Source organism: Seriola aureovittata, chromosome 12, assembly GCF_021018895.1.
Source record: "Seriola aureovittata isolate HTS-2021-v1 ecotype China chromosome 12, ASM2101889v1, whole genome shotgun sequence".
Taxonomy (NCBI): Eukaryota; Metazoa; Chordata; class Actinopteri; order Carangiformes; family Carangidae; genus Seriola; species Seriola aureovittata.
The window spans coordinates 24,114,489-24,127,874 of NC_079375.1; the positions used below are offsets into that span (position 1 = coordinate 24,114,489).

The 13,386-nt window shown below is 41.0% G+C and overlaps 1 protein-coding gene across 9 annotated transcripts in view; it reads left to right on the forward strand.

The window, feature by feature from the left end:
* astn1 (astrotactin 1) overlaps positions 1–13,386 on the forward strand; it is a 380,707-nt gene that overhangs the window by 70,505 nt on the left and 296,816 nt on the right. The window lies entirely within an intron of this gene.

Here is a 13,386-nt window from a genome sequence, read left to right on the forward strand (position 1 = left end):
AGGAAATGTATATTTATTAGATCTTAGATATGCCACACCTACTCCCAGTGCCCTTTTTCCAGCCCAAAGACATTACAATCTTGCTTTGATGGATGATATGTATTTTCAGACATTGAAAGCATATTATAGCTGCATACACAAATGATTAGTCAGCTCGAGAGGACTTTTGCCGGCAGCTATGTCGGCTGAACGGAGGCAGGGAGCCGCACGTCGATGCCCGCTGAATGTCAACGACCTTGAGACCTTGAGACCTTGAGATAATAACAAATAACCGACCTTGAAACAGGGGGCAGCCTGCATGTTTTGCATGAATTAGCAAACATCACAGGTTTGAGCGGTGGCAACGTTTTTATGCTTCCTCCTACTTTAGATTTTTTCCTCCGATCTCCCATTTTTTACTTCCTGCTCTATCTGCATTTCACATCCCATCAACTTCAGGTCCGGTTCTCTGTGTTCCCCGCTCTGCTAATTCCTCATCCTGAAAGAGCTGTGGCGGTAGCGCTGCCACCAGGGTGTTTTCATGAAGGTGTGGGCAGAGAAGGATTAGCATGCAGATATAAGCAGACCGTGACAACAGATGGAAGCAGTGTTGCCACTGCGATGCTCAGGCCCCGCTGCAGCTTGCCACCCGGCTGGAGGCCCTGACCTATAAATCCAAAGCCATGTCACTTGTTCGACTCCTTGTGGAAACAAAAAGGGGTCCTGTGAAGGCTGCTTTACAGGGTTTTCTTTTCTTTTTTTTTAGCTGAAGCTCACACCTGTCACACACACCGGGACCTCTTTCCGTTGGATGTCATGGGAGGGCTGCAGAACAGGTAGTGGTGTGGAAAGAGACGCAGTGGTATACAGAACCACTGTGAACGTCTCATTCAAATCTAGGGAAACCTTTCTGGTATATGGTTATGCTATAAACAGCAGGCAAGAAACATTATGAAAGAAGGGATGGTTCAGGTTTAGTTCAGTTTTGACAATGGTTTCTATGAGGAATAGTGACATCCTGCTCACCAAAGTCATTTCTAAACTCTGGCAACATCATTACAAAAAAGTCCAGTTGGGCAGTACATAAGAGAAGAAGCACAGGGGAAATTTTGCCGACATATTCTGCATCATTTCATATCAAACTGTGATTGGTTGGGTTGTAGAAATGGGTGGCAGCAGCAGCAGTCACGCTGTGGGAATTTAATCCTACATTTCTGACGCTGATTTTGATTTTGCTGCAGGTCGTCATTGTTCGGCAAAAAGCTCCAGATCAGTTGTCTGTGAACGAGTCACAATTGAACGATTTCATGTTAGATAGCCAAACACTGAAGAGTTTAAAGGGGCCTTATCAGAGAGAGATGGAATGTAAACAAGCTAACACTTTAGCCACTTAATCTGATCCACTTCATTTGGAGGTAAAACCAAAAGCACCCAAAAAAAAATCAATAATAATTTCCTCACTTCCTAGACAAACTGTGCACGCACTGCTGTGAAGTACTTTGGGTCCACTCCTGGAAAAATGTGAGGTCGTTTCATTCCCGGTAGAGTTCTGCACAGACCTGAGATCCAAACCTGGCCCCCGTCCTGCTTCTTTACGCCCTGACTTACCTCTGCCCACTGGCTGTTGTGTATCTACTCTAACACATGACTCATACTTGCTCAGACATTTGGCACAGAGAGAGAGAGAGAGCCAGAAGCTTTACACAACAAAATGGCCTGAACGATTGGTCCAAACAACAAATTGTATTGTATTATAAAGACCTAGGCTAAGCAGCTGTCACTTGAGGGCTGTTTGATTATCAAAAAAGTTGCCAATAAATTTTTGTTGTTGAGGGAAGCGTTCACATTCTGTGAACAGAATGCTGAGACCCATTAACTTTGCAGCGTTAAAAGGAAATCCTTTCTTTCCTTCTACATTTGTCTCAGGGGCTGTGTTTCTCAGCGCTGCTGCCATGCTTTTATCAAACACATGAAATTGAGTTGAACTGGTCCCAGGTCTGCACATCCTGGGCCAGGTGGGCTTAGCCAGGGAGCAGAACGTCTAATCTGCCACAGTTCATTGCCTGGCCACTGTGCCCACCACGAGACTGTTTATGCCTAATGGATGAGTTGGGACTCCAGCATTTTTAGGCTTGAAGACAAGCCAAGACTTATTATGGGCTTGATCCTAAAGGGGAATCAGGTTCAGTGAACTGCACCAAACTCGGGGTCTGAGGCCAGAAAAGTGATTTTTCTCTGTTAAACCGGCCAAGTTGTAATTTCTTTTCCCTGAAAACTTAGGTTTTCTGCTCAGTTTTTAGTTTTTCTGAACACAGAAGTGAAGATAATCTCCACGTTTGCACTGAGAAGAGAGTAATTGTCAGTCGCTGTGCCACAGTATTTTTGATGCACGCTGTTCTAAAGTTGGAGGCTTCTTCGTGCAGGGTTCAAAGCTTCTCCCCGTGCTCTCACATCCAACAAGGTAACCGTAGTGTCCTCCACTGGCCGCGGCTGGTCATCCATAATAGATGACTAACCTTGTGTATGTCTGAACCAACACCAGGTGAAACACTGGCAGTTCAAACACACGTCCTAAACCTCAGCTTGAACCGCACAGGCAGAGACGAAGTAACTCCCAACACGGCCAAGGGAAGACAAATAAAAAACACTATGTATTTAAAACAGCATCAGATATTCAAAGTGGCATCATTGGTTTATTTGTTGAGAGTCTTAAGCTCCAGTGTATCGCTGCTGCTCACAATTCTCCCTTTTTAATTTCCAAATTTTAATCAGCTGCGGTTTTGCCACAGGGCTTCAATGGATCAATCCAATCATCACATACAGTAAGGAGACCTCCACACCAAACCGAGCAAATTACGTTATGTGAAAGACTAATATGGTTTTCAAACCTATGGGTTAGATTTGATGTTTTTTTTCTCCCTGTGGATCTTTTAGCTGTATTGTTTCTTTATTGTTTTTTCCTAAGAGGCCAGGAAGTAACTTTTTAATTTGTGCAAGCATCATAGGAAAACCCAAACTCAAAAGTGGGTATCAAAGGCTTAACAAGAGAGGAGATATAATTCACACTGATGGGAAAAAAAAAAGAAACGCACAAAAAGAGCCAAAATCCTGACACTGCTCATTTTGCCTGATGGTGCAGAATTTGGGGCCAAGATCTGGTTTTACCTCAGCTGCCTGGAAGCCCTGGAGGTACAAGTTTTCTGTGGATCAGTAGTGTGAAAATAGCCCCTGACTGTGCCCACTCAACCCAAAAGGCGAGGAGCAGTGGAGTCTGTCAGAGCCGTATGGTGTCTGACGTTAAAGGTAACAGATACTGCCAGGCCGCTGCTTTGCTTTTGTCTGCTTTGTGCTTTGACAGACGTACTGTAAGTTTGAAGAGTAATTTAACAAGGAATACACTTTTTTGGCGGAGGAAGGGGGGGTGGGGGGTGGGGGGGGGTTGTAGTAAATTACATGCACTGTCAGTTTCTTACACTATCTATTGATCCTGGTCCTATTTTCTAGCGTTCATTGAGAGAGATAAGAGAAGAGAGAAGATCCAGTTATTCTTTCCATTTGACCTAAAGAGCAATCTGTGAAATACCCCCCCCCCCCAGTGTCGTACTGACGCACAGGGCACACACCCTCTACTCTGTCACTGTCTGCTGCCTCCGTTACCTCGGCTGCGTCCTTTGCTGAGCTGAAGTGAAATGCGAGCCGTCGCCACCTGGTTCCGGACGCTAAAACTAGAGTCAGATATGTAACTACAGCTCTGTGAATTATTGATATACTGTCAGATGTTATAGCTCGACATTAAACTGCTGAAACATGTGTTGGTTCAGATGGGGGGGGGGGGGGGGGGGGGGTAGAGGAATGGTTGTGATGGTGTTGGTAGTAGTAGTACTTTAATATATTTATGATAGGAAGAGCCGCTGCTCTTTAACCAACCGTTAATCATTAACCGATAACTGAATAACTAAAATACCTTTTTTATTTTTTAATTTAAAGATTTATTTTGAAAGATTTGCCAGCTTATCCCCTTTCCCGGACTGTATTGTAAATTTTCTGTCGTGGGAACATGGAATATGGTTTTAATTAAACATCCTCACTTGCCTTAGAGCACCAGAGAGGAGGAGGAGGAGGAGGAGGAGGAGGAGGGTGCTGCTCCTGTAGCACAAATGCAACTAAAGCTTTGGTGACAGATGGAGGAAGAAAGGAAAGTCGGATATAAAGGGAAAAACCCTCCAACATGACAGGAACCAACAGGTTTTATGTTATGACATGCTTCCTTTGGGTTTTACAAATCTTTGAAAATGTGTGGATTCAAAAAGCAAATACACCGATTCCCTTTTATTTTATTAAACAATGTATACATGTCTCAGGGCTCTGTTCTTTCTGTGTTTGCGGATAAACATGTACAATCCTGAGGAAACCCATTTAAAGTAATGTTTATGTTGATGAAACAGTATAATTTGAAAGATTTCAAAAGGATCTTTTGATCTCTCGTGGGCGTATGTGAATATGGCGAGTTTGCAGGGCTGCAGCCAGAAAAGTCTCCACGGTGCAGCCGCAAAGCCTTGAGGGAAATTGACCGGAATGACCCAAAGATTTTGCTTTAATTTCATCTTTTACATATATTTTCTGTCCATTTTATCTCCCTATGTGATGCAATTTCAAAACCCTCTCTGCTAGCACAAACATTCTAGTGTAGAAAAACACAATCCTACTTTCTTCAAATGTTCTTGTGCCTTTTCTTTTTGTTGCTAGATATAAATATACTTAATATATAAATGTATAATTCTACATCATATATTATGTATAACTGGAGATTGTAAACAAAATTTTAAATATTTCATCAGAAACTTTTGAAGATGTCAGTATACGTAAATATCAAAACGACATCTGTTCCCACAAACGTCATGACATATTTTCAAGTCATGTCTGGAAAGTATTGAACCTATAATGGAATAATTATTACTAAGAGACGCAGGTATTCACTCTCCAGTGTTAAAGGGGATGGTCACTGTGACACCGCTCCGCTTGTGGTATATTGACATGCATGTGGTGACCCTCCTAAAACCTGTGTTGATAGCATTGATCGTATAAATCTTAAATCAATGTGGCCCTGACCACTTGTAAAGCAGTAGCCTGGGCTGAATCCCAGCCTCCAGAGCTGCTCTCTGAGCATCACAGCATGGCGTGTTTTTGAAAAGCTTGCCGAGCGAGACAAACCAATCCATAGCTTCCCCTATGGGCGTTGAGGAAGGCACACAGCCCAAATGCCTGGCCTGTTTGTAGTGCTGCAGAACCTCTGATGCAGACAACAGAGAACCGTGGGTTGGTTTTTCTACAAAAACAAAACAACAAAAATGAAAATCTCTATTTCAGTAGGAAAAAAAAAACAGTTTTCTTACATTCAAGCTGCACTAATCCGCATGTTTTAGACTAACAATGGATCAAATTACAATTAGTAAATTGTGACCTTCAAATGACCCTGAAGTTGTGTGTTAGGGGCAGTTTGTTACGTCCACGAATCAGCATACCACAACTCGTCCTGCTGTGTTTATCTCATTCGGCTGTGTCAGCATTTTTGTGTTTATTTTCCGAATTTATTAATAAAAATTTAATATGATATACGAGAGCGAGACCAATGTATTAAATAAGCAGAAAAAAAAATACAAGGTCAAAAAGAGGAAAACAATAAAGATACAGCAGAGTAAAACAAAACATCAATACAATAGGCAGAAGGAAGGACTTAAAGTTACACTAAATATGTAAATAAAACATAGATATTTAAACAATTACAGGATTATGTTACACTATACAGTATATATATATAAAGACACTCGTAAGGCACTTTTCTGTTTCTTCAAATGGCTTTAAGTGTAGTAGACCTTATCGCTCAAAAAAAGACATTTAGCATTTGTGGATAGAAAATTAGCCATAAACATATACAGTTTTTCAGTGTATTGACTGAATTATTCATTTAGCAATGAATTACACCCTTCACCCTTGTTTCCAGAAGCAGCTGTTTTCAGAGAAAAGGCACAGCAGATTAGTGACAAAAACACAATTTAACAGTAAACAAAATGAAATGTGGAGCATTAATTGGTGGGTAGAGACCAAAAAAAGAGCTACAAGAAGAGTGGATGTTGGATTTCCCTTCATCAGGTGAGAAGAAATACGACTCCAAAGGTACGCTGCATAATTAGCTGCCGTAATCTTTTTATTGCGAATGCCTAAGACACGACCTCCAACGCCTCAATTCATCATCAATTGAGAACCGAGAATGCAGTTGACGGGTAGAAATGGGAAGTCACTTTGCATATGTGGAGAAATGATTCCTGCAAGAGTGTGTTACTTACATGAGCAACAAGTGTGAGCTGATGGAGCCCTGATCTCAAGCCCTGTGTAAATACAATCTGAGTGACTGTGTAGCGTATGTGGTTAATTAATGTTGCTGGTCAGGGTCAGGTCACAGGACTTATCTTGATGGGTTGGGTCTGGTAGCTTTGTGTTTGCAGGTTTAAAAAAAATTTGGGCCTGTGCAGGACCAACTGGCAGGAGTTAGTGAAAACTTTCAATGGGCTTAACACCAGCTTTCTTCAGTCGGTCCACACCAGAACTAAAAGAAGAGCGGATGTAAAATTCAATGTCAGGTGGCCAGAAACGTGACTCCAAATGATGCTGCTCCACATCTGTGGCCAGTTTGCTAACAACTTAAGTAGAAGCTGATATGTCTATGTTGTGCCTCTGACTTGTTTGCAGCCTCCAGGCAGCCAGTTAATGCAGCTTTAAATGACTCAGTGTTACACTTTTAACCCTTTTGGAGATAACTATTTTGAGCTTGGATGCTCCTGTTTCCCGTTCTCTCACAGTGTGATGTATTGAAGCTTTCCTGTTAGCTGAGCCAAAGTAAAGTCCACCACTGTACTTTCTACACTAACGGAGCACAAATTAGACAGCGCACTGTACGATAACAAGAGAATACGCTTTAAGAGCAGTGTCCTGACAACCAGGAAGTCACAGGACCAAATTACCAGACCATGAAGTCTGTGATGTACAGTGTCATTTTTCTGTTTGTTTCCACTCTTGTGTCTGCGCCTCCAGCTGCGTCTCAGTGAGCACACAGGAGAAGTCAGTCAGACTGGATGTGGCGTCGGCATCAAATAATAATTTCCGCTCTGTGTTGGGATGTTAGTGAGAGCGGCCAGTGTCTTATAAAGCAGACAGCACGCTTTTAATAAATCAGACTTGCACAGAGGCTGGAACGTTACATGCTGCTTGGCCGCTTTATTGTCCCCCTTTGCAAATGTAGAGGACATCACACCAGCTTAATGCCGAAAGAAAACAAACCGTGGACTTTTAGCCTCAATTAAATTTCCTATACAGACAACCCTGACTGAAAGGAGGGACAAAAAAAACACAACACACAAAATGCAGCGGCAGCTTTGGCCATCACTGTGTTGAAGCCGCTGCCGTACCTGCCTGGTAATAATTTTGCTTCATGACCTCACACCACTGAGGAATGAATGGACATCTCTCTACTGCCACTTTTATTCAATTTATAAATCAGGGATTAAAAGCATCGACCTTGCTCATGTTTTTTATACTGCAATTACATTTTTGATAGCGTAATTAGCAGGTCTAAGCGCTGTTTTGTGGTCCTATAAAAGAAAATACAAGTCACATGTTCTTCTTTTTTTTTCTTCTGAAATTGATATTTAACTATATACAGCTGTCAAATTATATTTAAAGTGTTATCATCAAGTTTCTGTTCTTCGGGACTAGACGCTCTTATCTTTTCTGAACCTGAGGACTCAATAATCTTCTCAATTCCCCAACTAATAGCAACTGATTATCGCACGGTTCTATGCAGAACACCTGAGCTTTTATTTTCCTTGCGTTCTACTGTATATTTCTAATTTTCAAACACGGTGAATTGCCGGCTCTTGTTCACCGCCACTGAATGAATTAGTCACGCCTCAACAGGCGTAAAAAATGAGTTTCGGGTTCGTGCGGATGAAACTTTGCGGCCACGATTAAGATTCAGAATATGAAAATGTACACATGCATGTGCAGAAACCAGCTAAGTATAGAGTGTAGCATGTAGATATACAATGTATGCAAGAAGGAAAGTTACATTTAAAATGAAAGAGACGATCATTAAACGGAATTGGAATTTATGATGCATAATGAGAAAATGAATGTAAAGACTGTTTGAGTTCACTGAGCTTACTAGAACTGCTTTTGCCTTGTTTGCATTGTCCACCTGGAACTCACTACAAAGCCCTTTAAAAATAAAATCATTGGTACATCATTTGAAATCCTAAATATCTAACCTTTTAACTTCTTTTAATTGATTTTTGTCGTTCCGTTTATCTGTTAATTCTGTTTATGTTTGTTTTAATTGATGTTCTTTTCCTAGCCACTCGACATCATTGTGAATGAAGGCTTTGCCTTCAGTGATTTTCCAATTTAAATAACGACATAATGATAATGAGTATGCCATTAAAGCACAGATGACATTGCATTTAGTATCGCAGAACATTATGTGATGTTGCACAATCGCAAATCATTTTCCGTATAATTACATAAAGCATTACACACGATGGTTTAGAGCTGAAGTCAGTCCTCGAGCGAAAAATGAGTAAAGGAAAATTTGCTTGAACAGAAACACATGAGAACATGATTTAAATATTGGGTTACATATAGCAGGAAAAAAAAAACCCTGGTGTTTGAAACGAGGTTGCAACTTTCACATTTGTTCATTGTTAAAAATCGGATCGTTCAGTCGATTTCCAGAAAGACCCACAACTCCGCTTTCATTCCTTTCCATTTCTTTTCATTCATGGTATTAAATGTTTGACTCTGACAACATTAACCCTGGATTCAAGAGTTGGTATATAAGCCAGTGCACGCGAGGATTCAGTGTATGAATACTGTCACTTCACTTTCGTTTCCTTTCTTTCATTAATATTGTATCTTGATATCAGATTCGATCAGTGGCCCTTTGGCTATGGTAAAATTTTATTATATTCAAAGTAAGAACCTTTCCTTTTGCTATCTTGTAGCTGTCAGATAGTCTAGATCTTTCCGCCTTCCCTGCGTCTTAATGCCTCGTATCCAAAGACTAAGTGACAGATTGATAGCTCAGTGCTAATACCATGCCTGCTCTGTCAGACTGAGAAAGGCCATGTCTTCTCCCTTCCATTCAGAACTTACATGACAGGAGTGTAAGTCATAAGGAGCACTGGAGCCATTATAACATCATCCTCATCCGTTAGTAAGTGGATTATGGGCCTGGAGCGCTGGCATGCTTTGATATGTGGTTTGGTTTTATTGGCTCTATAAGAGGACACAGTCCACTTAGTCCTCACTTTGATTCCAAGTAATGCCTGGCATTAGACTGTTTTTTCCATATCGTCTGTATTAGCCCCTCTGTGCACGGGCGCTAATGCATGTTGATGGCTTTGAATTACATTTGTCACTGAGGTAGATTTGATTGAGAACCGTTGGAAGTACTTGACATTTGACATCTTATTCCAGTTTAGTCAGTGATGAATGAAACAACGGCGGTGCTTAACATTAAATCTCGGCTTTAATAGTTTAAATGCTCACTTGTCAAGTTAGAAAAATTCCTTCACATTACTCTTTATTTTACCATATTAATTACAACTACAGTCGGATTAAACCTCTTTTCCAACAATAAAATGATGAGACAGAGAGAATGTGTCATTGTTCAGCAAAAGTAAGTGTGTGAGAATAGCAGGAACATGTTTAAACATATATAAAATTGCATTCAAATCCCGTGTTAGGCCACTCCTATTACCAAAATTAACTCTCCTACCCCCCCACGGCCCCCCCTCACCGTCCTGACAGATCGTTTATCCAGTGTCCTTCCACCTCCTCCTCTCTCCTTCTACACCGGATGTGTTTCAGACACATTTTTTAGTCGCCCCGTCTCACTTTTAATCAATACAGATGTCTACGCAGGTGGTATTGTGTATCACTGGAGCCGCCGTCATCTGCTGTTGGTTGCACACTTTTAATCTCTCTCTTCAAATTACAACTCGAAACGTAGAGCTATGAATTTTAGATTGTAGCCACCGCGGACGGTAATACCAGGATTTCCATCATTCATTTGGGACGGTCGGGAAAGAATGAAACGGACATCAGACAGTTGGGTTCAGTTTTTTTATACGTCTGAGCAGGAGGGGCCTCTGGAGTGAAAGTGAGGAGTGAATATGATGTTACCTTGTGCTTTACAAGGCAAAGTCACCACAGAAAGGCACAGACAGAACCATAGTTGCATTTAACACTGAGGACTGGGACAAGAATCGATCGATGGTATAATAAAGTGACTGCAGTAAATTTAATTTACTTTATTTACTTAAAAAGTTTAAAAAAGAATATTTCCTGGCGACCTCAAGTTTACTCTCCTGCTAGCTTTGTTTTGTCCCTCACCAACTCCTGAGAGAAATATCTGTCTTATTTAGCAGATTAATGCTAAATGCTAGATATTACAGAGTGGGAATATTAGAGCCTTTTTCTTTAAAATAGCTTCCTGTTGCAACTGGAAATGAGCTTGATGAGACTTGTGAGGCTGGACCTAGACAGCCTGCACAAACCAAAACAATAAGAAATGAACAAGGTCAAATTAAAGATGCTAATATTCTTTGTAGAGACTGCAGAGTTTGGTGAAAAATCTTTGTTAGTACGTAAGTGACATTACATCGTTATTTCATCTGCTGGTAATACAGAATATTGATTAGTGCAGCTTTAAGCATGAAATGTGTGTTTAGGTTATTTGTATGTGGGGTTGTCTACCTGCAGTAGATTCAGTTCTACTGTTACCACAGATCAGCTGTTTGAGTCAGACAGAGCTGAGTGTAGGTGCGTAGGAATACGATCGTTCAGCGGACATGAAGCGTACAATCAAAGTGATTTAAAGTGATGTTAGCTTTTTTCTGTGGGCATTTGTTTTAAAGGCTAAAACACTGCTGCTTCTCTAAACTGGGAGCGCACTGATCTGAATCTAATGACTATAGATAAACTACCTCACACAACCGCACGTCAAATAACCCGAACTATCACTTTAACACGTACGTCATCAAGCACAGCTTCATTTTGTCGCATCTTACAAGGAGACTGAAGACACAGAAATGTAGACGTGTAGATGTGACGTTACTCTTTTTTTGCTGGGTAACATAATGCATGATTCAGCATACGGTCATTGTTCTGTGTGAGCGTGAACTGGAGACACTTCATCAGTGACTTTCTGAAGTGCTGAAAATGTAATTATTCAAAAGCAAATGACTGTGGTCTCCTCTCTGACCACCGTGCACGGAGATTTCCTGCGTAAGTGGCCTCATATCAGGCTGTCATTTGTTCATGTCCTTGACTATGCAGATTAAGCAAACAATTTATGCAAATAGACCTCCGCTTTAAATTAATATGAGCATCTGAAACCCACATTTTTATTCTGCCAGGGAACTCCTAATATATTTGAAAAAGGGATCTTTTAAATGTTAATTACTGATTAAAATCCATTTTTCCTTTCATCATTTTTGCTTATCTTCCTGTAACCCTGCTTGTTTGACTGAACCTGTGCTGGAGTTTAATTCAAATGTATTTCTTTCATTCTTTTTAAATCTGTTTTCACTTAATCCTTGTCATTATACTGTTTGTTTTTGACGATTGTCAAATGTCATTAGGTAGCTCGTTTTGTTTTTTGAAATATTTAATTATATATTAAAAAAAAAAAAGGAAAACACAAGTGAATTTCTGGATCACTGTGCGTCATGTCAGCGTGAGTGTTGTTCAGCCAGTAAAGACTAACATCTGTATGCATCTGGCTGGAGGGAGACCCAGTTCTTTTTGTTCTAATTTTAAATGGGCTTGTAACTGTCTGACTGAGATGGATTCACTCTTTTTTTCTCTCTTTTTTTTTTAAAACCCATCTCCAGTGGCAAATTGCTGCTGTCTCTCTATCTCTTTGTGCTGTCACCTTGACATTTTCATAACTCTTTTTGACATTTTTCAAATTGTACAAAGTATCCGATTTTGATTTCCGCTCTCAGCTGGGTAGCATCAGATTAGGCACGAGGATGTGGTAAATTGCACATACTGTACAGGCAGCATTATGTCTTCAAGTCCAAATTATAGTCGGGTCTGCGTTTTATCTTGTTCCTGTCACTTTTCTCTAAATTGTTCCTTTCTGTAACCTTACAAATGCAAATAATGGAATTAGATAAAGGAGGAGTAAAATCAAACTGCCCAGAAATCTGCTCTCACTGTTTTCTTTCATGGGGAAATATGGTCTGATATTCAAACTGACAACCCTTGTCTCTTCCCGTGTTTCCACAGGCTATGTGCTTTTGACTTGACTTGACTGTGATCCATATCCGCCTCCTCGGCCAGATTCTCTGACTCTGCTTGCTCTCGCCTTTTCCTCTCCGTCTTTGACTCTCTCTGTCTCTCTTCTCTCTTCCTCTCCACTTCCTGTCAGATTCTGTCTCTGTCCCCCTGCTAACCTGTCCTCGGGACAGGCTCAATGTCCTTCATCTGTCCATCTAGTGCCCACGCCCGTCCTCCACACCCTTAGGTTGTGGATGCTGCTGCATCCCCCATCCCCACAAACTGCCTCATAAGTCATTAAAATCAGACAGGAAATGAGTAAAATAAAAGTGGTCATGTGAAATGACCCAGTCATCTGGTATCAGTGCTTCCTGGAGTACATCCCTGAGCTGATATTTAAAGTCACAATAAACTTCCATCTTCTGTATTTCCAGTAAACAGCTTTTGTGATAGTCAGTTGACCCGTGTGGATCACACGGCTCTGAGGAGGAAACTTTGGAAATGATGATGATTCCAGTTTGATGCAACTTGGACCGAGTTGATGTCTGTTATCTGGAAATGTGGCAGCACAGGGGAACGAAAAGCAACCAGTGGTTACTTTGCAAATGCTGATAGGTTGCATTAGAGATGAATGAAACTGAACCTGCCAAAAAGAAATAAAAATCTTACTGTACACAGTGAAAGCTACTTAGCATATGGTTTTTACAGACAAGGTTCGTCCGTCATTATCTGAATTTTCAATCAGCCATTCCCAGCATCTTATCTGCGCGAGCTGACTTTGTCATCCCTGAAATACATGGAAAACAAAAGAAAGAAATGTCAAATGTCAGCAGAGTATCTTCGATCTCTGCACGCGTCAAGTCTTGTCATCGCTGTGAGAATGCCAGGAAACCGGCAGGAGTCCGGGAAGTTACTGCGCTCGGCCATGAAACAGTCCAGAACATGATCGGCTATAAAACCACAACTTGTGATTTTTATTCTTCTTGCACAGATTAAATAAATGAGAAAGAGCTGCTTCCCCCCTTGTTTCCAGTCTAGATGCTAAGGCAAGTGAAGCGGCTGCTGACT